Source organism: Chiloscyllium punctatum, chromosome 12 (genome assembly GCF_047496795.1).
Source record: "Chiloscyllium punctatum isolate Juve2018m chromosome 12, sChiPun1.3, whole genome shotgun sequence".
Taxonomy (NCBI): domain Eukaryota; kingdom Metazoa; phylum Chordata; class Chondrichthyes; order Orectolobiformes; family Hemiscylliidae; genus Chiloscyllium; species Chiloscyllium punctatum.
The window spans coordinates 5,790,258-5,817,465 of record NC_092750.1 but is presented as its reverse complement, the minus strand read 5'-3'; positions in this window follow the sequence as shown (position 1 = coordinate 5,817,465).

The following is a 27,208-nucleotide window of genomic DNA, read 5'->3' as shown; positions in this document are numbered from 1 at the left end:
CAGAGATTGATAAATTCTTAATCTCACAAGGAATTAATGGAAATGCCCATCAGCCATGATTGATTGGCGGAGTGGACTCCTTGCTTCCACTCCTATTTCTTTTGGTTCTTATGGTCAATAGCCCAAAAAAGACAGAAATTGCTGGAGAAACTCAGCAGGTCTGGCAGCATCTGTGGAGAGAAAGTGGAGTTCACACTGTGAGTCCTGGGTCTCTTCAGCAGAGCTCAGTTCTGAAGAAGGGTCACCAAACAGGAAGAGCTACCTTTGGTTCTCTCTCCTCACAGACTGTGCCAGTCCTGCTGAGTTTCTCCAGCACTGTCTGCGTTGTGTTTCAGCTCACTGCCTCATTATGATCCCGGTGTAGCCCAGAGGAAGCCAACTGGAATTCTCAAAACAGTGCCCATATTCCAACAGATGGACCATAGGACCAGCTCAAGAGTCTGCTGGTGAGTGTGACCTTAAACAGTTTGAGGCCATGAGTATTTGAGGGTATGAGTATTTGAGGCCATGAGTATTTGAGGCCATGAGTATTTGAGGGTATGAGTATTTGAGGCCATGAGTATTTGAGGGTATGAGTATTTGAGGCCATGAGTATTTGAGGCCATGAGTATTTGAGGGTATATCATGGCCTGCTGCCCCTCTTTCAGTTACATCTATGTTCGAGGGTGTCTTTAGAGAGGTACCCAGAGGCACACTTAATTTTTACTGTGGCCGATGGGCACTGCAGGAGTTAGACAGCATTATTAACAAAATAGCTGAACTCCAGAGGTGAGGTGAGAGTGGCACACCTTGACACCAAGGCTGCATACAACTGATTACGGCAGCAAACAGCCCTGGCAAAACTGGAATCAATGGGGATCAGTGGGCAAACTCTTCACTGGTTGGAGCCATATGTGATACATCAGAAGATGCTTGCAGCTGTTGGAGGTCAGTCATCTCAGCTCCAGGACATCTCTGCAGGAGTTCCTCAGGATTTGGAGATGCCAGTGTTGGACTGGGGTGTAAGCCTTCAAACCAGCGCCAGAGACCCGGGTTCATTTCCCGCCTCATGCGACTGACTGTGTGGAGTTTGCACATTCTCCCCGTGTCTGCGTGGGTTTCCTCCGGGTGCTCCGGTTTCCTCCCACAGTCCAAAAATGTGCAGGTCAGGTGAATTGGCCATGCTAAATTGCCCGTAGTGTTAGCTGCAGGGTAAATGTAGGGGAATGGGTGTGGGTCGGTGCGCTTTGGCGGGTCGGTGTGGACTTGTTGGGCCGAAGGGCCTGTTTCCACGCTGTAAGTAATCTAATCTAATCATTTTATCTGGGCTGACACCAATTGTTAAAGTTAACCTGAGAAAGTAACTTGTAAAGAAAGTTTTGTGATTTACATATGAAAGAAGAGAAACTAGCATGATCATTCTAACAGATGAGAGACTTAACAAGCAAAGTGGGCGGCACGGTGGCACAGTGGTTAGCACTGCGGTCTCACAGTGCCAGAGACCCGGGTTCAATTCCCGCCTCAGGCGACTGACTGTGTGGAGTTTGCACGTTCTCCCCGTGTCTGCGTGGGTTTCCTCCGGGTGCTCCGGTTTCCTCCCACAGTCCAAAGATGTGCAGGTCAGGTGAATTGGCCATGCTAAATTGCCTGTAGTGTTAGATAAGGGGTAGATGTAGATGTAGGGGTATGGGTGGGTTACGCTTCGGCGGGGCGGTGTGGACTTGTTGGGCCGAAGGGCCTGTTTCCACACTGTAAGTAATCTAATCTAATCTAAAAAAGCATTCCAGGTATTTTCAATGTATAATTTCAGTTACATCATACTTGTGCTATGAATTTTGTGTCTTACATTTGTGTACTCCACTACCACCTGATGAAGGAGCAGCGCTCCGAAAGCTAGTGCTTCCAATTAAACCTGTTGGACTATAACCTGGTGTTGTGTGATTTTTAACTTTGGAGTTCCTCAGGGGAGTGTCCTCGGCCCAACCATCTCCAGCTGCTTCATCAATGACCTTCCCTCCATCATTAGGTCAGAAGTGGGGATGGTCACCAATGATTGCGCAATGTTCAGCGCCATACCCATCTCCTCAGATACTAAAGCAGTCCGTGTCCAAATACAATAAGATCTGGACAATATCCAAGCTTGGGCTGATAAGTGCCAAGCAACATTTGTGCCAAACAAATGCCAGACAATGACCATCTCCAACAATACACAATCTGACCACTGCCCCTTGACATCTGATGCTGTTATCATCAGTTACCTCTCCCACTATTAACATTTGGAGGTTACCATTGACCAAAATCTCAACTGGACCCACCACATAAATACAGTGGCTACAAAAGCAGGTCAGAAGTTAGTAATGCTGAGGCAAGTAACTCCCCTCCTGACTCCCCAGAGCCTGTCCTCCATCGACAAGGCACATGTCAGGAATGTGATGGAATACTCCCCACTTGCCTGGATGGGGGCAGCTCCAACAACATTCAAGGAGCTTGACACCATCCAGGACAAAGCAGCCACTTGATTGGCACCACATCCACAAATATCCACGCTTTCCACCAATGACACTCAGTAGCAATGGGTAAAGGCATTGGCGTATCCAATTATCCATGATGGCATTGAGGAGTGCGCCAGGTTCGATGGGCTGAATGGCTTGCTCCTGTTCCTTGCCCACTTGAGTGGCTGTCCAATCACTACATTCAATATCCATTCCCTCCACCAGCAAACTCAGTAGCAGCAGTGTGCACTTTCTACAAGATGCACTGCAGAAATTCACCAAAGATCCTTAGACAGCACCTTCCAAACCCACAATCACTACCCTGCAAGTTTCTCTCAAGGCTACTCATCATCCTGACCTGGAAATATATTGTTGCTCCTTCACTGTCATTGGGTCAAAATCCTGGAATTTCCCCCCAAGGGCATTGTGGGTCTGTCTACAGCACATAGATAGCAGCGGTTCAAGAAGGCAGCTCACCCCCACCTCTCAAGGGGCAACAAGGAATCGGTAATTAATGCTGGACCCATGTGCCACAAATGAATTAAAGAATATCTCCAACCATTTCTTGATATCACATGGAGTGAATGGAATTGGCTGAAGTCTGGGATCAATGATGCTAGGGACCACTGGAAATGGATCATATACTTGACACTTCTGCAAATGCTTCAGCCTTACCTTTTGCCCTGATGTGCTCTTCCATCATTGAGGATGGAGTTATTTGTGGAGCTTCCTCCTCCAGTGAGTTGTTTAATTGTCCACCACCATTCACAACTGGATGTGGTGGGACTGCAGAGCTTGGATCATTAGTTATTGGATCACGTAGCTCTGTCTATCACTTGCTGCTTCTGCTGTTTGGTATGCAAGTAGTCCTGTTTGGTGGCTTCACCAAGTTGACCCCTCATCTTCAGGTATGCATGGTGCTGCTCCTGTCATGCCCTCCTGCACTCTCCACTGAACCAGGGTTGATCCCCTGGCTGGATGGTAATGGTTGAGTGGGGGATATGCCGGGCCATGACGTTACAGATTGCGCTGTTGTTGCTAGCCCACAGCGCCTCATAATTGCCTAGTCTTGAGTTACTGGATCTGACCAAATTCTGTCGCATTTAGCATGGTGACTTAGCACATAACAGAATGGAGGGCATTTGGTGAGTCTTTGACACAGCACTATGTGGGTCTCACACCTACTGATACTGCCATGGACAGATACATTTCCAACAGGACCACCACTGAGGGTGAGGTCAAGTGGAGATTTTCCCTTTTATTGGTTCCCTCACCACTTGCTGCAGGACCCAGCCTGGCAGCTCGATCAGTATAACTGCTGCCGAGCCACCCCTGGTGATGAACATTGAAATCCCCCACCCAGAGTATATTCTAAGATTGTTACAAAACATGTTTAGTTTTCAGCTATCAATATCATTTTTGGAAGATGAAATTTACTAATGAAATAGATAAATGTGGCTTATTTCTATGAGGTTTTCTTTCAAATCAAGGTCGTTGTGAAACAGTGAATATACACCAGGCATGCTCAGGAAGTAAGTGGCTGTACAGCTGATGGTGTATTAATGAAATTGGTGTAACTCTGATGCTTTATGACAGGTGGGCAAGCTGTTAGCTCATTTCCAGGTCAGAATAATCAAAGATTGATTTTAGTTCAGAAAATCCAGAGATTAAGAGGTTTTCCAGCAGTTTTAAGGAGGAGACATGACCGAGTTTAGCTTCTGTCTTTAAAGGAATTTGATTTTAGGTTTTATTGTCACATGTACTCAGGTACAGGAGTACAGGAGTCCAGTGAAAAGTGCATAATGTCAACACACATGATGCCATCTTAGATATCAAGGTACCTAGCTACGAAACAAAACTTAGGTACAAAGTAATACAAGAAGCGAGAGTTAAAAAGTTAAGCATTACTTCATAAAACAAGTGTAAAAATAAAGAAATAGTTAAGAGTTAACATTAAAGTCTTTTGTAATTTAAACAAGGAAATAAAGGAATAAGCTGAAGCTGAACAATCTTTGGAGAGTCCTCCGCTTATCGCAGTCTAGGAGACCTCAGCTCAACCCCACCAGGGCAGTTCGGGGAAACATAACCACCTTAGGAGAAATATTTAAATTATGCAATTTCCAAACAGGAAAGGTCAGCTAGAAACCTGCATGTTAAAACTGTAGCTTTGTGAACATTCTTGGAGGAAGACTCAATATATCACAGGGTGAAACTGAGGAGAATCTGTTAAGTAGAACTTTGATATGAAGTTGAGTACCTGTAAATTTGAAATTCAGATATCCTAACCTAATTTAGTCCTATTTGCCAGCATTTGGCCTGTATCCCTCTAAACCCTTCCTATTCATATACCCATCCAGATGGCTTTTAAATATTGTAATTGTACCAGCCTCCACCACTTCCTCTGGCAGCTCATTCCATGCACACAACACCTACCCTAAACCTATGCCTTCTAGTGCTGGATGCCCTCACCCTGGGGAAAAGACCTCGTCTATTCACCCTATCCATGCCCCTCATGATTCTATAAACCTCTATAAGGTCACCCCTCAGCCTCTGACGCTCCAGGGAAAACAGCCCCAGCCTGTTCAGCCTCTCCCTATAGCTCAAATCCTCCAACCCTGGCAACATCCTTGAAAATCTTTACTGAACCCTTTCAAGTTTCACAACATCCTTCCTATAGAAGGGAGACCAGAATTGAACACAATATCCCAAATGCGGCCTAACCAATGTCCTGTACAGCTGCAACATCGCCTCCCAACTCCTATAAAGCAGGAATGACACACCAATCATTGTACAAGGTACAGAGCTGATGAAGGCCTTCTGCGTCCGGTACGTGGCCACCGCCATCCGACGCCTTAAAACGGCGGTGCTCAGACCCGACGTAGTGCACCGGTTGGAGGACGCTCAGGTGTGCGGTGGGATCCCGTCCGCACTCACCCCGGCCCGGACGGAATTTCACATTGGCCCCAAGGTCCCGTACTTCCCGCGGGAGCCTGTGCCCCACAACCTGAGCCGCCTCCGGAATTTTAGTTTTGTTCCTTTCAAAGATATAAAAAGGAGGGCCCTGTATAGACTGCTGCTGCACACCGTCCACCTCTTCTCCCTCATCCACCGTCCGGACACGCCTTGGCGTGCCCATTTGCCACGGGGCGGTGGAGATCCCCAGTGGAGGGCTCTCTACGCGGGAGTCCTCCCCCTTTCTCTCGGGGATCTGGGGTGGAGGGTGCTGCACGCAGCAGTCCCCTGCAACCGCAGGTTGCGGTGGTTCACGGACTCCCAGCCCAACTGCTTGTTCTGTGGCGCTGTGGAGTCCGTGGACCATGTATATATTGGGTCTGGGCGTTTGCACTCCCTTTTTGATTTTCTCAGAAACCTTCTCCTCTGCTTTTGGCTGCACTTCAGTCCCACGCTCCTGATCTTCGGGCACCCGGTACGGAGGAGGGAGGGCAGGTCCGAGGACCTCCTCGTGGGTCTGCTCCTGGGCCTGGCCAAACTGGCCATCAACAGGTCCAGGCAGCGGGCCGTGGAGGGGGTCGTTAGGGCCGACTGCCTGCCCCTCTTCCGGAGTTACGTTCGAGCCCGGGTGTCCTTGGAGAAGGAGCACGCGGTGTCCACCAACACCCTGGAGTTGTTCAGGGAGAGGTGGGTGCTGCAGGGAGTGGAGTGTATTATTTCCCCCACCAACTCTATTTTGATTTGATCCCTACCCTCCCCTTCACTGTTTTGATCACACAGCATTGCCCTGTGGTTTGAAGGGTGGTGCTTGTCACTGGCCACTTGGGTGTTTTTCCTGTCTTCCTGGTGGTGGAAATTGAATAAAGATTCGTACACTTTGTGTCTTTCACTGTGTCTCACACCTGCACACACACACCGTGGGTGCTGGGGAAAAAAAGCACTTAAAAAAAAAATGAAGGCCTTCTGCTTGAACCATCGACTCTCCTGCTCCTCAGATGCTGCCTGACTGGCTGTGCTTTTCCAGCAGCACACGCTCGACTCTGATCTCCAGCAGCTGCAGTCCTCACCTTCTCCCAGCTCCTACACTCAATGCTCCGACCAAATGCCTCGATCTCAGTTTCTTGGGGCGAGTGTTGGTATTTGTTGACACTGCCTACACGCACTCTCATTCCACGTTGTGTATTCAGTAAACCAAAGTAGTGGCTTACATTAGCCAAGGGAAGGAAATTTTGAAAAAGCTCTCAATCTTACTCCTGTCCCCATGCTGCTCAGTATCTAATTAATTTGCTGCCATGGCCTTGTAAAGATGTCATTAGCCTGCACTTTGCAAACTTCTTGACACAATGATGACTTCCCAGAATGGGGTTATGGTCTGTACAGAAGTGACTGGTTGCTGACTGAGCTATGTCCTCCCTCTCTCTCTGACTTGGAGCCTTATTAGTCACTTGTGTCAAATGAATGAACCTAATCCCATTGTTGCTTTCTTGGCAGTTTTTCAACCTTGAATGAAAATTTAACTGCACGGCGCAATTAATCTACTTTGACAAGCTGCGTTTGTGTTTTTTTAATGCATCGGAGATGCTTATTTCTTGATTTATTGACTCAGGTAATGAATGCTGGAAGATTGTACAAGTAATGTTCTGTTGCTGTGGTGTTGGTATCAAAGAATATTTACTTTCCACTTTCTTTACTCGCATGCTGCTGTTTACCTGTTTTAAGGGGCTTTTGGGGTAATTACATTTAACCTTGAGTTTCCTGAATTCAGGACATTGTCCTTATCTATTCAACCAGTCAACAACAACTTGTCTTTATCTACCAGCTTTAACTCGAAACAAAACTTCACAAGAACAAGGACAAATGGGTCCTTTTCTAGTTCCCCACCTCCTTCCACCCCCACACAGATTGCAACGACTGTTAACTGTAACCCAGTTGATAATCTGGCTGATTGTATCAGTCTCAGACTGGGTCAGGGTTCAGTGTTAAAACAAGTCAACTAGGTTTCTTTGGACAGCAACAAATAACTGGGTTTATTTCCAAAATAAACACACTCGCACAAAGATGCAAAGATTATTGACAAATAGTTAGGATTGCGCAAATATATACATATTATCTATCATTTTAAAAAATAACACACACAAGCTGTCAGACATAGGTGCAGATTTAGACTATTCAGAGAGGTAAAAACAATGACTGCAGATGCTGGGAACCAGATTCTGGATTAGTGGTGCTGGAAGAGCACAGCAGTTCAGGCAGCATCCAAGGAGCTTCGAAATCGACGTTTCGGGCAAAAGCCGTTCATCAGGAATAAAGGCAGTGAGCCTGAAGCGTGGAGAGATAAGCTAGAGGAGGGTGGGGGTGGGGAGAGAGTAGCATAAAGTACAATGGGTGAGTGGGGGAGGGGATGAAGGTGATAGGTCAGGGAGGAGGGAGGAGAGGGTGGAGTGGATAGGTGGAAAAGGAGATAGGCAGGTAGGACAAGTCCGGACAAGTCATGGCAACAGTGCTGAGCTGGAAGTTTGGAACTAGGATGAGGTGGGGGAAGGGGAGATGAGGAAGCTGTTGAAGTCCACATTGATGCCCTGGGGTTGAAGAGTTCCGAGGTGGAAGATGAGGCGTTCTTCCTCCAGGTGTCTGGTGGTGAGGGAGCGGCGGTGAAGGAGACCCAGGACCTCCATGTACTCGGCAGAGTGGGAGGGAAAGTTGAAATGTTGGGCCACAGGGCGGTGTGGTTGATTGGTGCGGGTGTCCCGGAGATGTTCCCTAAAGCGCTCTGCTAGGAGGCGCCCAGTCTCCCCAATGTGGGGGAGACCGCATCGGGAGCAACAGATACAATAAATGATATTAGTGGATGTGCAAGTAAAACTTTGATGGATGTGGAAGGCTCCTTTATGGCCTTGGATAGAGGTGAGGGAGGAGGTGTGGGCGCAGGTTTTACAGTTCCTGCGGTGGCAGGGGAAAGTGCCAGGATGGGAGGGTGGGTTGCAGGGGGGGGGGGCGTGGACCTGACCAGGTAGTCATGGAGGGAACGGTCTTTGCGGAAGGCGGAGAGGGGTGGGGAGGGAAATATATCCCTGGTGGTAGGGTCTTTTTGGAGGAGGCAGAAATGTCGGCGGATGATTTGTTTTATGCGAAGGTTGGTGGGGTGGAAGGTGAGCACCAGGGGCGTTCTGTCCTTGTTACGGTTGGAGGGGTGGGGTCTGAGGGCGGAGGTGCGGGATGTGGACGAGATGCGTTGGAGGGCATCTTTAACCACATGGGAAGGGAAATTGCGGTCTCTAAAGAAGGAGGCCATGTGGTGTGTTCTGTGGTGGAACTGGTCCTCCTGGGAGCAGATATGGCGGAGGCGGAGGAATTGGGAATACGGGATGGCATTTTTGCAAGAGGTAAGGTGGGAAGAGGTGTAATCCAGGTAGCTGTGGGAGTCGGTGGGTTTGTAAAAAATGTCAGTGTCAAGTCAGTCGTCATTAATGGAGATGGAGAGGTCCAGGAAGGGGAGGGAGGTGTCAGAGATGGTCCAGGTAAATTTAAGGTCAGGGTGGAATGTGTTGGTGAAGTTGATGAATTGCTCAACCTCTTTGCGGGAGCACGAGGTGGCGCCAATGCAGTCATCAATGTAGCGGAGGAAGAGGTGGGGAGTGGTGCCAGTGTAATTACGGAAGATCAACTGCTCTATGTAGCCAACAAAGAAACAGGCATAGCTGGGGCCCATACGTGTGCCCATGGCTACCCCTTTGGTCTGGAGGAAGTGGGAAGATTCAAAGGAGAAATTGTTAAGGGTGAGGACCAGTTCAGCCAAACGAATGAGAGTGTCGGTGGAAGGGTACTGTTGGGGACGTCTGGAGAGGAAAAAACGGAGGTCTTGGAGACCCCTGGTCATGGCGGATGGAGGTGTAGAGAGATTGGGTATCCATGGTGAAGATGAGGCGTTGGGGACCGGGGAAACGGAAGTCTTGGAGGAGGTGGAGGGCATGGGTGGTGTCTCGAACGTATGTGGGGAGTTCCTGGACTAGGGGGCATAGGACAGTGTCGAGGTAGGTAGAGATGAGTTCAGTGGGGCAGGAGCATGCTGAGACAATGGGTCGGCCAGGGTGGATCTTGGGAAGGAGGTAGAACCGGGCGGTGCGGGGTTCCCGGCCTAAGAGGTTGGAAGCTGTGGGTGGGAGATCTCCTGAGGTGATGAGGTTCTGTATGGTCTGGGAGATGATGATTTGGTGGATTCTCTGGGAAGCAAGGGAGGAGATTGCAGAGCCATTGGCCTTGATTTTTATGTCCTCGTTGTCTACAGGAATAGTGGCAGAAACCTGGAGGATAGCAAATGTGGTTCCCTTGTTCAAGAAGGGGAGTAGGGATAACCCTAGTAACTATAGGCCGGTGAGTCTCACTTCTGTTGTGGGCAAAGTCTTAGAGAGAATTGTAAGGGATAGGATTTATGAACATCTGGATAGGAATAATGTGATCAAGGATAGTCAGCATGGTTTTGTGAAGGGCAGGTCGTGCCTCACAAACCTTATTGAATTCTTTGAGAAGGTGACTAAGGAGGTGGACGAGGGTAAAGCGGTAGATGTGGTGTATATGGATTTTAGTAAGGCGTTTTGATAAGGTTCCCCATGGTAGGCTACTGCAAAAAATACGGAGTTATGGCATTGAGGGTGAGTTGGAGGTTTGGATTAGGAATTGGCTGGCTGGAAGAAGACAGAGGGTAGTAGTTGATGGTAAAGGTTCATCTTGGAGTGCAGTTACTAGCGGTGTTCCGCAAGGATCTGTTTTGAGACCATTGCTGTTTGTCATTTTTATAAATGACCTGGAGGAGGGGCTAGAAGTTTGGGTGAGCAAGTTTGCGGATGATATAAAAGTCGGTGGAGTTGTAGACAGTGAGGAAGGATGTGTCAGGTTACAGCGGGATATAGATAAGCTGCAGAGCTGGGCAGAAAGGTGGCAAATGGAGTTCAATGTAGCTCAGTGTGGGGTGATTCACTTTGGTAAGAGTAACAAAAAGATGGGGTACTGGGCTAATGGTCGGATACTTGGTAGTGTGGATGAGCAGAGGGATCTTGGTATCCATGTACACAGATCTCTGAAAGTTGCCACCCAGGTAAATAGTGCTGTGAAGAAGGCATATGGCGTACTGGCTTTTATTGGTAGAGGAATTGAGTTCCGGAGTCCTGAGGTCATGTTGCAGTTGTATAAGACTCTGGTGCAGCCGCATCTGGAGTATTCTGTGCAGTTTTGGTCGCCATACTATAGGAAGGATGTGGAGGCACTGGAACGGGTGCAGAGGAGGTTTATCAGGATGTTGCCTGGTATGGTAGGAAGATCGTATGAGGAAAGGCTGAGGCACTTGGGGCTGTTTTCATTGGAGAAAAGAAGGTTTAGGGGTGACTTGATAGAGGTGTACAAGATGATTAGGGGTTTAGATAGGGTTGACCATGAGAACCTTTTTCCACGTATGGAGTCAGCTATTACGAGGGGGCATAGCTTTAAATTAAGGGGTGGTAGGTATAGGACAGATGTTAGGGGTAGATTCTTTACTCAGCGAGTCGTGAGTTCATGGAATGCCCTGCCAGTAGCAGTGGTGGACTCTCCCTCTTTATGGGTATTTAAGCGGGAATTGGATAGGCATATGAAGGATAGTGGGTTAGTGTAGGTTAGGTGGGCTTGGATCGGCGCAACATCGAGGGCCGAAGGGCCTGTACTGCGCTGTATTGTTCTATGTTCTATGTTCTATGTTAATCCACTCACGCCATCTTTTAATATCTCTGCCCTTGATCTCTCTGAATATATTCCGTGTCTGTGCACCTCCCTCTCACCTCACCTGACAAAGGGGCAGCGCTCAGAAAGTTTGTGATTTCAAATTAACTTGTTGGACTATAACTTGGTGTCATTTGATTTCTGACTTTGTCTGTCTGCCTGGCTCTCTGATTATCTGTCTGTCTGTGTCTCTGCCTCTTTCAATCTGTCTGTCTATTTCTGTCTCTCTGTATATCTCTGTCTGTCTCTATGTCTGTCTCTTTCTATCTGTCAGTGTCTCACTCTCTTTCTCTCTCTCTCTTTCTCTGTATCTATTAGTCTGTCTCTCTCACTATCCCTCTATCTCTCTATCTCTGTGTGTGTCTCTACCTGTCTCTCTCTCTCTGTTCTGGAGGATTCTAGGCATGCTATTTTGGAGGAGAGTATGGAGCAGTTCAGTGCCATGGATTAGTTATCAGATACCCTGCTCAACCACAGATGTCATTGATCCCAACAGATCTGGTCATTTGTCATATTGACATATGTGGGCTCTTGCTGTGCCAATATCAGTTGCCAAAGATTACCCATATGACCACCTTTCAATAGTACCTTGTTGGAAGTGAAGTTTCATTGGATGTGGAAGGTGTTACACAAATACAAATTTGTTCACATCATTAAGCAGATCGTTGTACGTCCTGCCTCAAGCCCTGCTCTTTCAGACAGCAATATGCAAACTGCCACATTTGCAAATTGAATGTGAGAGAGTATTTGTTTATAGTGAGATATTGAGATTGGAATGCTAAAATGTTCCCTTGTCTCACCAATACCTGCCCTGTTCTTCTGAGACCCTCTGAACTGAAGACCCTCTAAAGAATTGAAGGGGTTCATTCTATCGCATTTAGAAAAGCATTTTCCTCCAGGTTTTGTATTTCCTCCCTCTCTGCCCCTGTCACAACAAGGGACTTCCCTGCTCTGTATCCGTGGTTACACACCTTCAATCCACACCTTCCTCCACACCACCCAAAACCGACCCTGTCCTGCAGTGTTCCTCTGGGAGGATTTTATTCCCTGTTTCATTTCTGGGACGGTTTGTGGGATTCTTTACATTTATACAGTCATAGAGATGTACAGCATGGAAACAGACCCTTCGGCCCAACACGTCCATGCCGACCAGATATCCCAACCCAATCTAGTCCCACCTGCCAGCACCTGGCCCATATCCCTCCAAACCCTTCCTATTCATATACCCATCCAAATGCCTCTTAAATATTGCGATTGTACCAACCTCCACCACTTCCTCTGGCAGCTCATTCCACACAGATACCACCCTCTGTGTGAAAATGTTGCTCCTTAGGTCTCTTTTATCTCTTTCACCTCTCACCGTAAACCTATGCCCTCTAACTCTCGACCCCAGGGAAAAGACTTTGCCTCTTTGCCCTATCCATGCCCCTCATAATTTTATAAACCTCTATAAGGTCACCCTTCAGCCTCCGACGCTCCAGGGAAAACAGCCCCAGCCTGTTCAGCCTCTCCCTGTAGGTCAAATCCTCCAACCCTGACAACATCCTTGTAAATCTTTTCTGAACCCTTTCAAGTTTCACAACATCTTTCCGATAGGAAGGAGACCAGAATTGCCCGCAATATTCCAACAGTGGCCTAACCAATGTCCTGTACAGTAAATCAGCAGAGGTCTGGTTTCTGTATTCACCTTTCAAGCTTCTCGTATTGCCTTTGTCTTCGGTCTGGATGTGGGTGAGGTGATTTCGTTAGCAACCTGATCCCAAATCGCTCCTGTCATTACAAAATCAACATGTCACCAAGAAATAAATTCGGCGCACGAGGGAGTTGACCCGTTACTGGGGACACAGTGAATGAGGGGCAAACCAGAAAGAGAGAGAGACAATGGCCAAGACTGGGGGGGGAGGGGGGGGGGGTGGGGGTGGGGGAGGGAGAGTGGAGGTGTGAGATGGAACACAGACAGAGACAACGGGCAGTTGGGTAGAAGCGAAGGTGGCAAGAGGCAAGGAGACAGAGAGCGTGAAAGCAACATGATGGAGAGATTAAGGTTCTGGGTCTGTTCCCTGAAGTACAGCAAGTCGTAGCTTCTTAACCCCCTGCTGTCCTGTGGTATGATCCTAAAGGATCTCACTTGGAAGTGCAGGAATGATCCACAGCACCTGGATAGAGGGAACATCAAACCAAAGGACAATGGAAATCAGAAACATTGTATCTCAGATTTTCTTGAGTTCAAATTTCAATCATCTGCTCTGGTGGGATCTGAACCCATCTACCATCGGGCATTAGTTCTGTGGTTCAGGATTATTAACATTACCCCTGTGCCAGCATCTCCCCAAGTCAAAGCCATTGAAACTTTGTACAATCTTCTGGTCCACACAATTTGCATACAGGATTAATGTTCCCTGTGACACTCTGCATTGCCTCATTTTACCGCACTCAGACTTGATGGTGATCAATATCCTGATTCTCAGCTCCACACCAGACAGCCCACTGCTTGGCTGGGTCACTCCAGAGAGACTGCAGATGTCCAGTTTGTTTTCAGACCAAGAGGGTTAAGAGATGATTTTAAAAGGGTTGGTCAAACCGCTGAGAGGTTTGCATTGAGATGCTGCTTTCACTTGGAGGTCGGTTTGTAACCAGAGGAAATTTAGGATTTAAAGAAATTTAGAAAATTGAGAAAGTAATAAAGAGGAAAATGAGGAGTTTTCTTTCAGTCAGGAGGTTGTGGTGATCTGGATTGATTTATTGTTGTCACGTGTACCTGGGTACAGTGAGAAGTTTTGTTTTGTGTGCGGTACAGTCAGATCATACCATACAAAGTGCATTAGGGTAATGGAACAGAGCGAGGAATATAATATTACAACTGGAGAGAAGGTGCACAAAGAGTGAGATCAGCATTAAATTTAAAATTTGAGAGGTCTAATAACAGCAGGGAAGAAGCTGTTCTTGAATCTGTTGGTGCGTGTGTTTAAGCTTTTGTATCTTCTGCCTGATGGAAGAGATTGGAAGAGAGGAAAACCGGGGGGAGGGTGGGAGGGGTCTTTGATGACGTTGGCTGTTTGCCCAAGGCAGCAGGAAGTGGAGGTGGAGTCAGTGGATGGAAGGTCAGTTTGCGTGATATACTGGGCTGGGTTAACGATGCTCTGCCGTACCACCTGAAAGAGCGATGAAAGCAGTCTGAGGAGGAACCGTCAAAAGAAATTGGATCAATATGTTCAAAGGAAAACACTACAATTTGCATTTATCTAGCACCATTAACGCAATGGAAGTATCCACAGGAGCTTCACAGCCAGAATGACCAAATGAAGTCCGACACAGAGCCTTGAACATGGACAGTAAGGCATGGAACCCAAGCCAGGCCAAAGTAGAGACAATGGATTAGCTGACCCTGGCTCCAGCAGTTGTTTTGGATGTCATTGTGTTTAGAAATGTTGCCTGGCCCAACACATCTTTGATTGAGAATTAGAGTTAGATTTTATTGTTGTGTGGACTCAAGTCTGGGGAACAGACGTACAGTGAAAAGTTTGCAATGTCACCATTCCCGCTGCCACCTGAGATACAAAGGTACCTAGGTACAAAATAGAAAAATAAAGAAATAAGTTAAAAGTTCAATATTACAGCTCTTCTTGGTAGAAAGTATAAAAATAAAGAAAGAAAGTTGAAAGTTTAGCATTTACATTCCTTATTTGGCCATTACAAAAGTGGCGAAGAGTTGGAGGACTGTGATGAATTGGATGGATATTTCTAAAGCTAGTTTAGGCAGGATGGATTAAACAGTTTTTCCTTAACCTTTAGATTTCTACAATTCTGCTCTTAGTAACTTTGCAGCCTCAGAAGTTGTAGTTGTGGAAATGCCTTATATGCTTTGTTTTTACACTTTATCCCGTGTGTAAAGTGTGGCATTGACACTGGGTTCAAAGCGTTGCCTGGTGCTTGCTATACATTCGGAACACGGGCAAAATTGACAGTCTTCCATCCCCGGGAGATGTTGGATTCTCCGTTGGGAGCCGAGGTCGTCTCTCAGACATCTGACGGGGTGTGACAGGTAATGATTTGCATGCTGCATGTGAAAAAAAATCTCACAGCAGTCAAAAGGAGCAACGAATCCATCACTTCTGGACCCATAGAAAGGGGGAAATGTGAACTCAGCCCTCGCACTGACTGGACTGACAGTTAAAAGGGGGAATACTCCTCACCCCATTGTCACACAGTGCTCACCCTGGATTACCAACACATCCAGGATTGCGGAAGAGTCCTCAGGAGTTGAAGGTGACAAATCCCAAAGGGACTTCACTAAAATTGTATTCTTGGTCTCACTTTTCATTTCTTTCCAACATTTTAACGTGGGAAGTAGAGAGAGGCTCGGCCGTTCACATAATCATTTGGATCTGTTAAATCCTGACCTCAACTCTATTTCTCTCTTCACCGATCTTGTCCAGCCTGCTGTATTTTCCTGCTAAAATATTCCAACCCTTAAATAAAAACAAACTGACTGCGAGACCTGAAAACACTCTGGGCATCCAGCCAACCAACTGCCCAGAGAGGAGAGAATGTCAAAGGTCAAGAGATGTATTGGGATGAAAGAAGCCCTTTAGACAGAAGAGGAGTAAGAGTTGAACTTATGATCAAAGTTAAAAATCCCCCAGCACCAGGTTATAGTCCAACAGGTTTATTTGGAAGCACTAGCTTTCAGAGCGCTGTTCCTTCATCAGATAACACTCCAAAAGCTAGTGCTTCCAAATAAACCTGTTGGATCATAACCTGTTGTGTGATTTTTAACTTTGTCCACCCCAGTCCAATACTGGCTCCTCCAGCTTATGAACAAAGAGGAGGAGTAGGCCATTCAGCCCCTTGAGCCTGCTCTGCTATCCTCTAATTGTATCTGATTGTAATCTCCAAACTGTATTCTTGCCTAATAACCTTTCACCCCCTCGGCTGAACAAGGACCCATTCACCCCCTCGGCCTTAAAGCTAATCAAGGATTTCCGCTTCCAGCCTTTTCAGGAAGAGAGTTCCAAATACTCACAAACTTCTGACAGGAAGAATTTTGCCTTTTACTCTGTCATTCACTCCTTGCTTCCTTCTTTTAAAACAGTGCCCCCCCCCCCCACCACCGCCCCCCCCCCCCACCCCCCCCCACCCCACCCCCGTCAATTCTAGATTCTCCAACAAGAGGAAACATTCTCTCCACAACCACTCAGTCAAGACCCCTCAGGATTTTACAGGCAGCATCGGGTTGTGAATAGGTTCCATTCCTGAGGAAGTTGTTGGATCAATTTGTACGCAAGTCAGATACAATATAGTACAGTATTAAAATAGTACAGAGAGCTGAACACTTGTACGTCAAATTGGTAAAATTAACAATATGGAATTTAACTGGTAAATATGAGCGTTCATAAGTTGGATGTTCATAAGTCATGGACGACCTGAAAATATATTTCAATCAGATCAATCAATCGTTCTCACTTATCTAAACTCTGGTGGATACATCCAGCTGAGTGAACCTTACCACACAGAACACCCCCCCAGCCCGGGTATGACAGGGAGGGGAAACACTCTCTGAGCTGCTCCAATCATACTTTAACTAGGGTGACCAAACAGTGCGTGGCACAGTCCTAAGAGACCAATAACACTGGGATAAAGGATCACGAGGGAAATGAAAATCTTCAGGGAAGTAAGGGTGAACAGGCTGGGGCAGTTTTCTCTGGAGCGTCAGAGGCTGAGGGGTGACCTTATAGAGGTTTATGAAATCATAAGGGGCATGGATAGGGTAAATAAACAAGGTCTTTTCCCTGGGGTGGGTGAGTCCAGAATTAGAGGGCGTAGGTTTAGGGTGAGAGTGGAAAGATATAAAAGGGACCTAAGGGGCAGCCTTTTCATGCAGAGAGTGGTGCGTGTATGGAATGAAAACAAAGAACAAAGAGAAGAACAAAGAACAAAGAAAGTTTACAGCCCAGGAACAGGCCCTTCAGCCCTCCAAGCCTGAGCCGATCCAAATGTACTGTCCAAACCTATCGGTCAATTCCTAAGCATCTGTATCTCTCTGTTCCCCACCTGCTCATGTATCTGTCCAGATGCATCTTAAATGAATCTACTGTGCCTGCCTCTGCTACCTCTGCTGGCAATGCGTTCCAGGCACCTACCACCCTCTGTGTGAAGTACTTGCCACGTGTATCCCCCTTAAAATTTCCACTTCTTACCTTGAAAGCATGACCTCTCATTATTGAATCCTTCACCCTGGGAAAAAGCTTGTCTCTACCCACTCTGTCCATACCCTTCACGATTTTGTAAACCTCAATCAGATCCTCCCTCAATCTCCTTTTTTCTAATGAAAATAAGCCTAACCTACTCAACCTATCTTCAGAGCTAGCACCTTCCATACCAGGCAACATCCTCGTAAACCTTCTCTGCACTCTCTCCGAAGTGTCCTCATCCTTTTGGTAAAGGGTTTGACAAAGGGTCAGTTAGACTCGAAACGTCAGCTCTTTTCTCTCCTTACAGATGCTGCCAGACCTGCTGAGATTTTCCAGCATCTTCTCTTTTGGTTTCAGATTCCAGCATCCACAGTAATTTGCTTTTATCCTTTTGGTAATGTGGCGACCAGAACTTATACCGTATTCTAAATGCAGCCGAACCAATGTCTTGTACAATTTTAACATGACCTGCCAGCTCTTATACTCAATACCCCGTCCGATGAAGACAAGCATACCATAGGCCTTCCTGACCACTCTATCCACCTGTGCAGCAACCTTCAGGGTACAATGGACCTGAACTCCCAGATCTCTCTGCTCATCAGCTTTTCCCAAGGCTCTTCCGTTCACTGTATAATTAACTCTAGAATTAGTCTTGCCTAAATGCATTACCTGACATTTTTTATGGATTGAAAACATCTGCCATTTTTCCGCCCAACTCTCCAGTCTATCTATATCTTCCTGTATTCTCTGACAGTCCCTTATGCTTTCTGCTACTTCACCGATCTTCATGTCATCTGCAAACATGCTGATCATACCAACAGTGCCCTCTTCCAGATCATTTATGTATATCACAAACAACAGTGGCCCCAACACTGACCCCTGTGGAACACCACTGGTCACCTTTCTCAATTTCGAGAAACTCCCTTCAACTCCCTCTGTCTCCTGTTGCTCAACCAGTTCTTTATCCACCTAACTAGGACACCCTGCACACCATGTGACTTCTCTTTCTCTATTTGTCTACAATGGGGAACCTTATCAAACGCCTTACTAAAGTCCATGTATATGACATCAACAGACCTTCTTTCATCTAACAACTTGGTCACTTCCTCGAAGAACTCTATTAAGTTGGTAAGGCACGATCTCTCCTGCACGAAACCATGTTGCCTATCACTGATAAGCCCATTCTTTTCCAAATATAAATAGATCCTATCCCTCAGTACCTTCTCCAGCAACATTCCCACCACTGACGTCAGGCTCACTGGTCTGTAGTTACCCGGGATATCCCTATTACCCTTCTTGTACAGGGAGACAACATGAGCAACTTCCCAGTCATCCGGCACCTCACCTGTGTTTAAGGATGCAAAAAAAAATCTGTCAGGGCCCCAGTTATTTCCTCTCTCGCCTCCCTCAGCAACCTGGGATAGATCCCATCCAGTCCTGGGGATTTGTCCACCTTAATAACCTCTAGCGTACCCAACACCTCTTCCCTACTTACGTCAACGTGATCCAGACTAATCAAACTTCTATCTCTAATCTCAACATTCATCATGTTCCTCTCCTCAGTGAACACTGATGCAAAGTAATTCAGAATCTCACCCATTCTCTCAGGTTCCACACACAGCCTTCCTTCATTATCCTTTAGTGGACCAATCCTTTCTCTAGTTACCCGCTTGCTTCTTATATAAGAATAAAATGCTTTGGGATTCTCCTTAATTCTGCTCACTAAAGCTATTTCATGACCCCTTTTAGCCTGTTTGATTCTTCATTTAAGACTTGTCCTACTCTCCCGATATTGCTTCAGGGCCCGTTCTGTTCTTATCTGCCTAGACCTTATGTACACTTCCCTTTTCCTCTTGGCTAGTTGTACAATTTCTCCTGTCATCCACGGTTCACGAATCTTGCCCTTCCTATCCTTTGCCTTCAAGGGACATACCTATCCTGCACAATCTTTAACCTATCTTTGAAAGCCTCCCACATCTCAAATGTGGACTTCCCTTCAAATAGCTGCGTCCAATTCACATTTCTGAGCTCCTGCCTAGTTTTGATATAATTGGCCTTGGCCCAGTCTAGTACTCTTCCCTTAGGACTACTCTCTTCTTTATCTACGAGTATTCTAAAACTTACAGAATTATGGTCACTGTTCCCAAACAAATCCCCCACCGCAACTTCTCCCACCTGTCCTGGTTCGTTCCCCAGTACCAGGTTCAATATGGCCCCTTCCCTCGTTGGACTATTGACGTAATGCTCCCTTGGACGTTTCTTACAAATTCTACCTCCTCCAGACCTCTGACGCTAAATGTGTCCCAGTCAATGTTGGGAAAATTAAAATCTCCCATCACCACCACCCTGTTGCCTCTGTACCTTTCCATAATCTGTTTACCTGAGCTGCCAGAGAAAGTGTGGAGGCTGGTACAATTTAAAAGGCAACTGTTTGGATATGAATCGGAAGGGTTTAGAGGGATATGGGCCAAGTGCTGGCAAATTTACACAGAGAGTGGTGGGTGTGTGGAATGCACTACTGGCAGTGGTAGTAGAGTCAGATACATTAGGGACAGTTAAGCGACTCTTGGATAGACACGTGGATGATAGTAAAATGAAGGATGTATATGTTAGTTTCATCTTAGAGTAGGATAAAAGGTCAGCAGAACATCGAGGGCCGAAGGGCCTGTGCTGTGCTGTATTATTCTTGTTCTATGTTCTATGTTCTAAATGAGACTAGATTAATTTCGGATATTTGGATGAGTTGGACTGGAGGGTCTATATCTGTGCTATGTATCTCCAAGATTAGGTTCCATCAAGGTATAGGTTCTTTCTAAATTTCACAACAGGTTTAATGTGACGCCAGGTACACAGTAAAACATCACATTGAATATTATGATGTATTACAGTGTTCTGTTGGACTGAACGCCAGAACTGTCAGGGTGTCACACTCACTCCCCGGAATCAAAAAGTTAAGGAATCAATTCCCCCTTCAAAGATTTGATCACAAATATAAAGCAACACGCCAATACAGTGCTGAGGGAGTGCTGCACTGTCAGAGGGTCAGTGCTGAGGGAGTACTGCACTGTCAGAGGGTCAGTGCTGAGGGAGTGCCGCACTGTCAGAAGGTCAGTGCTGAGGGAGTATTGCACTGTCAGAGGGTCAGTGCTGAGGGAGTGCCGCACTGTCAGAAGGTCAGTGCTGAGGGAGTGCTGCACTGTCAGAGAGTCAGTGCTGAGAGAGAGCTGCGCTGTTGGACGGTCAGTGCTGAGGGAGAGCTGCGCTGTTGGACGGTCAGTGCTGAGGGAGAGCCGCGCTGTCGGAGGGTCAGTGCTGAGGGAGAGCTGTGCTGTCGGCGGGTCAGTGCTGAGGGAGTGCTGCGCTGTTGGAGGGTCAGTGCTGAGGGAGTGCCGCACTGTCGGATGGTCAGTGCTGAGGGAGTGCTGCACTGTCAGAGGGTCAGTGCTGAGGGAGTGCCGCACTGTTGGACGGTCAGTACTGAGGGAGTGCCGCACTGTCGGAGGGTCAGTGCTGAGGGAGAGCTGCGCTGTTGGACGGTCAGTGCTGAGGGAGAGCCGCGCTGTCGGAGGGTCAGTGCTGAGGGAGAGCTGTGCTGTCGGCGGGTCAGTGCTGAGGGAGTGCTGCGCTGTTGGAGGGTCAGTGCTGAGGGAGTGCCGCACTGTCGGATGGTCAGTGCTGAGGGAGTGCTGCGCTGTTGGAGGGTCAGTGCTGAGGGAGTGCTGCACTGTCAGAGAGTCAGTGCTGAGAGAGAGCTGCGCTGTTGGACGGTCAGTGCTGAGGGAGAGCTGCGCTGTTGGACGGTCAGTGCTGAGGGAGAGCCGCGCTGTCGGAGGGTCAGTGCTGAGGGAGTGCCGCACTGTCGGAGGGTCAGTGCTGAGGGAGTGCCGCACTGTCGGAGGGTCAGTGCTGAGGGAGCGCTGCGCTGTTGGAGGGTCAGTGCTGAGGGAGTGCCGCACTGTCGGATGGTCAGTGCTGAGGGAGTGCTGCACTGTCAGAGGGTCAGTGCTGAGGGAGTGCCGCACTGTTGGACGGTCAGTACTGAGGGAGTGCCGCACTGTCGGAGGGTCAGTGCTGAGGGAGAGCAGCGCTGTTGGACGGTCAGTGCTGAGGGAGAGCCGCGCTGTCGGAGGGTCAGTGCTGAGGGAGAGCTGTGCTGTCGGCGGGTCAGTGCTGAGGGAGTGCTGCACTGTCAGAGGGTCAGTGCTGAGGGAGTGCCGCACTGTCGGAGGGTCAGTGCTGAGGGAGAGCCGCACTGTTGGAGGGTCAGTGCTGAGGGAGCACCACACTGTCGGAGGGTCAGTGCTGAGGGAGCGCCGCACTGTCAGAAGGTCAGTGCTGAGGGAGCGCCGCACTGTCGGAGGGTCAGAGCTGAGGGAATGAGCACTGTCGGAGGGTCAGTGCTGAGGGAGTGCCGCACTGTCGGAGGGTCAGTGCTGAGGGAGCGCCGCACTATCGGAGGGTCAGTACTGAGGGAGAGCTGCGCTGTCGGAGGATCAGTGCTGAGGGAGTGCTGCACTGTCGGAGGGTCAGTGCTGATGGAGTGCAGCACTGTCGGAGGGTCAGTACTGAGGGAGTGCCGCACTGTTGGAGGGTCAGTGCTGAGGGAGTGCTGCACTGTTGGAGGGTCAGTGCTGAGGGAGTGCTGCACTGTTGGAGGGTCAGTACTGAGGGAGTGCCATAATGTCTGTGGGTCAGTGCTGAGGGAGAGCTGTGCTGTCGGCGGGTCAGTGCTGAGGGAGTGCTGCACTGTCAGAGGGTCAGTGCTGAGGGAGAGCTGTGCTGTCGGCGGGTCAGTGCAGAGGGAGTGCTGCACTGTCAGAGGGTCAGTGCTGAGGGAGTGCCGCACTGTTGGACGGTCAGTACTGAGGGAGTGCCGCACTGTCGGAGGGTCAGTGCTGAGGGAGCACCACACTGTCGGAGGGTCAGTGCTGAGGGAGCGCCGCACTGTCAGAGGGTCAGTGCTGAGGGAGCGCCGCACTGTCGGAGGGTCAGAGCTGAGGGAATGGGCACTGTCGGAGGGTCAGTACTGAGGGAGTGCCACACTGTCGGAGTGTCAGTGCTGAGGGAGTGCCGCACTGTCGGAGGGTCAGTGCTGAGGGAGAGCTGCGCTGTCGGAGGGTCAGTGCTGAGGGAGTGCTGCACTGTCGGAGGGTCAGTGCTGAGGGAGTGCAGCACTGTCGAAGGGTCAGTACTGAGGGAGTGCCGCACTGTCGGAGTGTCAGTGCTGAGGGAGTGCTGCACTGTCGGAGGGTCAGTGCTGAGGGAGTGCCGCACTGTCGGAGGGTCAGTACTGAGGGAGAGCTGCGCTGTCGGAGGGTCAGTGCTGAGGGAGTGCTGCACTGTCGGAGGGTCAGTGCTGAGGGAGTGCAGCACTGTCGAAGGGTCAGTACTGAGGGAGTGCCGCACTGTTGGAGGGTCAGTGCTGAGGGAGTGCTGCACTGTTGGAGGGTCAGTGCTGACGGAGTGCTGCACTGTCAGAAGGTCAGTGCTGAGGGAGTGCTGCACTGTCAGAGGGTCACTGCTGAGGGAGTGCCGCACTGTCGGAGGGTCATTGCTGAGGGAGTGCTGCACTGTCGGAGGGTCAGTGCTGATGGAGTGCTGCACTGTCGGAGGGTCAGTGCTGAGGGAGTGCAGCACTGTCGGAGGGTCAGTGCTGAGGGAGTGCTGCACTGTCAGAAGGTCAGTGCTGAGGGAGTGCTGCACTGTCGGAGGGTCAGTGCTGAGGGAGTGCTGCACTGTTTGAGGGTCAGTACTGAGGGAGTGCCACACTGTCGGAGGGTCAGTGCTGAGGGAGTGCCGCACTGTCGGAGGGTGGACGCTGAGGGAGTGCCGCACTGTTGGAGGGTCAGTACTGAGGGAGTGCCACACTGTCGGAGGGTCAGTGCTGAGGGAGTGCTGCACTGTCGGAGGGTCAGTACTGAGGGAGTGCCGCACGGTCGGTGGGTCAGTGCTGAGGGAGCGCCGCACTGTCAGAGGGTCAGTACTGAGGGAGTGCCGCACTGTCTGTGTACCCTGTGTACACATTACACCTTTCCTGAGTGTGTGCCCTGTGTACACTGTACACCTTTCCTGTGTACAATGTACACCATTCCTGTGTGAGTGCCCTGTGTACACTGTACACCTTTCCTGTGTGTGTGCCCGGAATACACTGTACAGCTTTCCTGTGTGTGTACCCCGTATACACTGTACACCTTTCCTGTTCATGTGCCCTGTGTACACTGTACACCCACCCTGTGTGTGTGCCCTGTGTACACTGTACACCATTCCTGTGTACACTGTACACCTTTCCTGTGAATGTGCCCTGTGCACACTGTACACCTTTCCTGTGTGTGTACCCCGTATACTCTGTACACCTTTCCTGTTCATGTGCCCTGTGTACACTGTACACCTTTCCTGTCTGTGTGCCCTGTGTACACTGTACACCTTTCCTGTCTGTGTGCCCTGTGTACATTGTACACCTTTCCTGTGTCGGTGCCCTGTGTAAACTGTATACCTTTCCTGTGTGTGTGCCGTGTGTACACTGTACACCTTTCCTGTCTGTGTACCCTGTGTGCACTGTACACCTTTCCTGTGCGTGTGCCCTGTGTACAGTGTCCACCTTTCCTGTCTGTGTACCCTGTGTGCACTGTACACCTTTCCTGTGCGTGTGCCCTGTGTACAGTGTCCACCTTTCCTGTCTTTGTGCCCTGTGTACACTGTACACGTTTCCTGTGTGTGTGCCCTTTGTACATTGTACACCATACCTGTCTGTGTACCCTGTGTACACTTTACACCTTTCTGGTGTCAGTGCCCAGTGTAAACTGTACACCTTTCCTGTCTGTGTACCCTGTGTACACTGTACACTGTACATGTTTCCTGTGTGTATGCCCTGTGTACTCTGTACACCTTTCCTGTATTTGGGCCCTGTGCACACTGTAAACCTTTCCTGTCTATGTACCCTGTGTACACTGTACACCTTTGCTGTGTGTGTGCCCTGTGTACATCTTTCCTGTTGCGTGCCTTGTGTAACTGTACACTTTTCCTGTTGTGTGCCTTGTGTAACTGTACATCTTTCCTGCCTGTGTACACTGTATAAACTGTACAGCTTTCCTGTCTGTTTACCCGGTGTACACTGTACACCATTTCTGAGTACAATGTACACCTTTCCTGTGCGTGTGCCCTGTTTGCATGTACACTGTTTCTGTGTGAGTGCCCTGTGTACACTGTACACCTTTCCTGTCTGTGTACCCTGTGTACACTGTACACCTTTCCTGTCTGTGTACCCTGTGTACACAGTACACCTTTCCTATGTGAGTGCCCTGTGTACATTATACACCTTTCTCTGTGCATTTGCCCTGTGTACACTGTACACTGTTACTGAGTACAGCATACACCGTTCCTGTGTGAGTGTCCTGTGTACACTGTACACCTTTCATGTGTGAGTGCCCTATGTACACTGTACATCTTTCCTGTCTGCGCGCCTTGTGTACGCTGTACACCTTTCCAGTGTGTGTGCCCTATGTACACTGTACACCTTATCTGTTTGTGTGCCCTGTATGCACTGTACACCTTTCCTGTCTGTGTGCCCTGTGTACATTGTACACCTTTCCTGTGTCGGTGCCCTGTGTAAACTGTACACCTTTCCTGTGTGTGTGCCGTGTGTACACTGTACACCTTTCCTGTCTGTGTACCCTGTGTGCACTGTACACCCTTCCTGTGCGTGTGCCCTGTGTACAGTGTCCACCTTTCCTGTCTGTGTACCCTGTGTGCACTGTACACCTTTCCTGTACATGTGCCCTGTGTACAGTGTCCACCTTTCCTGTCTTTGTGCCCTGTGTACACTGTACACGTTTCCTGTGTGTGTGCCCTTTGTACATTGTACACCATACCTGTCTGTGTACCCTGTGTACACTTTACACCTTTCTGGTGTCAGTGCCCAGTGTAAACTGTACACCTTTCCTGTCTGTGTACCCTGTGTACACTGTACATGTTTCCTGTGTGTATGCCCTGTGTACGCTGTACACCTTTCCTGTGTTTGGGCCCTGTGCACACTGTAAACCTTTCCTGTCTATGTACCCTGTGTACACTGTACACCTTTGCTGTGTGTGTGCCCTGTGTACATCTTTCCTGTTGCGTGCCTTGTGTAACTGTACACTTTTCCTGTTGTGTGCCTTGTGTAACTGTACATCTTTCCTGCCTGTGTACACTGTATAAACTGTACAGCTTTCCTGTCTATTTACCCGGTGTACACTGTACACCATTTCTGAGTACAATGTACACCTTTCCTGTGCGTGTGCCCTGTTTGCATGTACACTGTTTCTGTGTGAGTGCCCTGTGTACACTGTACACCTTTCCTGTCTGTGTACCCTGTGTACACTGTACACCTTTCCTGTCTGTGTACCCTGTGTACACAGTACACCTTTCCTATGTGAGTGCCCTGTGTACATTATACACCTTTCTCTGTGCATTTGCCCTGTGTACACTGTACACTGTTACTGAGTACAGCATACACTGTTCCTGTGTGAGTGTCCTGTGTACACTGTACACCTTTCATGTGTGAGTGCCCTATGTACACTGTACATCTTTCCTGTCTGCGCGCCTTGTGTACGCTGTACACCTTTCCAGTGTGTGTGCCCTATGTACACTGTACACCTTATCTGTTTGTGTGCCCTGTATGCACTGTACACCTTTCCTGTCTGTGTGCCCTGTGTACATTGTACACCTTTCCTGTGTCGGTGCCCTGTGTAAACTGTACACCTTTCCTGTGTGTGTGCCGTGTGTACAGTGTCCACCTTTCCTGTCTGTGTACCCTGTGTGCACTGTACAACCTTCCTGTTTGTGTGCCTGGTGTGCACTGTGCACCTTTCCTGTCTGTGTGCCCTGTATAAACTGTACACCTTTCCTGTGTGTGTGCCGTGTGTACAATGTGCATCTTTCCTGTCTGTTTATCCTGTATACACTGTACACCTTTCCTGTTTGTGTGCTCTGTGTACATTGTACAACTTTCTGTCTGTGTACCCTGTATACACTGTACACCATTCCTGCCTGTGTGACCTGTGTACACTGTACACTTTCCTCTCTATGTACCCTGTGTAGACTGTACACTGTTCCTGTGTGTGTGCACTGAGTACACCTTTCGTGTGTGTGTGCCCTGTCTACACTGTACACCTTTCCTGTGTTTGTGCCCTGTGTACACTGTAAACCTTTCCTGTCTATGTACCCAGTCTACGCTGTACACCTTTCCTGTCTGTGTGCCCTGTGTACACTGTACACCTTTCTGTCTGTGTACCCTGTATACACTGTACACCTTTCCTGCCTGTGTGACCTGTGAACACGGTACACTTTCCTCTCTATGTACCCTGTGTAGACTGTACACTGTTCCTGTGTGTGTGCACTGAGTACACCTTTCCTGTGTTTGTGCCCTGTGTACACTGTACGCCTTTCCTGCCTGTGTGCCCTGTGCACTCTGTACACCCTTCCTGTGTGAGTGCCCTGTGTGCACTGTACACATTGCCTGTCTGTTTATCCTGTATACACTGTACACTTTTACTGACTGTTTGCCCTGTATACACCTTTCCTGTCTGTACGACATGTATACACCATTCCTGACTGTGTGCCCTGTATACATTGTACAACTTTCCTGTGTGTATGCCCTGTGTACACTGTACACAGTTCCTGTGTGTGTGCCCTGTGTACACTGTACACCTTTCCTGTCTGTGTGCTCTGTGTACACTGTACACCGTTTCTGTGTGAGTGCCCTGTGTACATTGTAGACCTTTCTTGTGTGTGTATCCTGTGTACACTGTATACCTTTCCTATCTGTTTGCTCTGTGTGCACTGTGCACATTTGTTGTGTGTGTACCCTAT